Here is a 2,321-nt window from a genome sequence, read left to right as displayed (position 1 = left end):
CATGTCCACGTGCATGAAGTGTGTATTTCAGCCTGTGTGTGTGTGTGTGTATAAAAAAGAGTGAAAAAAACAATTTCCCCCTAGAGGATCAATAAAGTATATCTATCTAGAAATCTATAAAACTTCTGAATTCATAATTTGATGTGAGTAAAAATACTAATACTAAAAGTACCAAAAGCTAAAGTACTCATTATGCAGAATGGCCAATTTCAGAATTATATGGATTATGAATATTGATGCTTTATGAATATTGATGCTTTGATGTGTTCATGACTTTAATGTTGCAGCTGTAAAGCTGGAGCTAATTTAATTATTTAGCTTGACCCCCGAGGATCAATATAGTTTTACTTCATCTTAACTTGCAATAATACATCATTATCATTTATTTGTTGATTATATTTTGCATTATTAATATGAATCTGCAAAGTAACTGAAGGTAAATAAACTCAAAGAAAGCACAAGTAACCTCAAATGTATCCCAAATAACAGTACATGAGCGAATATGCTTGCTTACTTTCTACCACTGCCTATGATTAATACGTCACACAAGTTGTCTTAGCTGAGCTTGAGTCCTGGTTGTGCTGCACATCGGCCTTTAAAACCAAATGAATTCATGACAGGTTTACTACCTCAGACAGATGATTGAACATAATACTCTTTCGTTTAAAGCCAACATAATAAAACTATAAATAGTTTACTGTCCTACCGATTTAAGTAGGTCGAGAAGATTCTGTGGATATGTGCTCTGTATTGCTTGACCTACATGCTTGCAGATAGAGTAGGACCATAAACACCTTATATCATTTACAGAATGCAGCAGCCCAGGAGCCAAACCATGCACTGTATTTATTGCTATGTGCTGCATGTGTAGTGCCAAGTCATGCAACACACTTTAACACACTGTCTTGACAATTCAGAATCAGTCTGAAGGTTTGTTTTTTCTTTTGTGCTTCTTCTAAAGCTAACTTATTTTTTAGTTGATGCATTTAATGAATAAGAAACTGCATTAAGTAGTTTTTGATAACTTGTGAATTGTTTCACTTCCTCCACTCCTTATGTTTCTTTAGTCGTATGAGCAAATGCAAGACTTTGTTATTGCCTCCATCTAGTGGTTGGTTTCTGTATTACATCCGTTCAGCTGGTCAGCTAAATTCACCCTGACTTCTCCAGCTAATACACCCCTAACAGTGGCATGTTCCAGGACAAGAAGTCAATAATGGTATACTTAGAACTATATATTGTGGGCTGTTATCATGTTTTAATATTGGATGCATGGTAGTCTGTTATATGAAAGGATTTGGATATATTGGGGGATGATTTGAAATCCTGTTGTATAACAAGATAACACTTTGGTAACTTGAAAATTTTCAATTAAATGTTCAGTTAAAATGTAAATACATTTTACACAAAAAAAAAGCCCTACAACTGCTACTTCTTTTACTTACTCAGTACCCGCAGCTGGGCTCTGCTTTTTGCTTTCCCAGAGGTGAACTCCACCTCTCCATTCATGTCCGGGGAGGTTTGTCTGAGGGTCAGCCTGTGCACTGTGCCCATCTTCTCCAGGCGTACCCGAGAGCTCGACTGTAAGGGCTCCCCATTCAGACTCCACACAGGTGCTTTGAGGACAGGGACCGAGACCTCACATTCAAAGCAGGCTTCATCAGGGGCCATGACCTCCACATCCTTCAGCTCTTGGACCATTAACAGAGACTCGGCTGAGTCAGTGCACAAAGGAGAGGGTTAACCTATTAGCTTACAACACGTTATCTTAACAGTTAACAGTTAACTTAAGTATTCTTAAGAGTAACAAACCCACTCCCAAACCCACATTTTTGTGAAACCTGACTCATTCCCAGCTAACCTTTAACTACCTTTATTTCTTGCCTTAAGGTATAGTGCCTACACGTCTTACCCAGGAATATACAGTACAGTCATATACACGTAATAGACATTTTTCTCTGAAGAGATGTTGACTTGTCGTAGTGGGAAAATATTGATATTTTCCTACTGTGGCATATCAATGAAAAATGACTGTTGCTATTTTTAAGGTCAGGTTAGGTTTGAATCAGACCTGCAATTAGAACCCATGTAAGTGATATAGATTCAAGTTGAATCTACTATGTGAGGGGCTACCAACTATGAACAGCCCCTTTAACCCAACAAATGTTTGAGAAATAAATGACAATAATGTTGCAAATGGTCACTTTATATTTAAACAAGGCCAGAATGAAAGAAAAATGGGGATGTGAAAAAAGGGTGCTACATTTTGTGTAAATGCCTGGGGTCTCATTTATAAAACGTGGGATCGTTACTAAAAGTGT

At 37.3% G+C, this 2,321-nt stretch overlaps 1 long non-coding RNA gene across 1 annotated transcript in view; it reads right to left on the bottom strand.

The window, feature by feature from the left end:
• Positions 1–2,269, bottom strand: part of LOC118339459 — a 4,326-nt gene extending 2,057 nt beyond the window's left edge. Inside the window, exon 1 of the long non-coding RNA XR_004797308.1 lies at positions 1,446–2,269. This is a non-coding gene — a long non-coding RNA (uncharacterized LOC118339459). The remainder of the gene's footprint in view (positions 1–1,445) is intronic.
• Positions 2,270–2,321: the final 52 nt, after the last annotated feature.

Source organism: Morone saxatilis, unplaced genomic scaffold (genome assembly GCF_004916995.1).
Source record: "Morone saxatilis isolate NCDOM2014 unplaced genomic scaffold, NCSU_SB_2.0 Contig5, whole genome shotgun sequence".
In the NCBI taxonomy this organism is placed as follows: Eukaryota; Metazoa; Chordata; class Actinopteri; family Moronidae; genus Morone; species Morone saxatilis.
The sequence above is the reverse complement of the archived record's forward strand: the minus strand, read 5'-3'. Positions and strand labels throughout refer to the sequence as shown.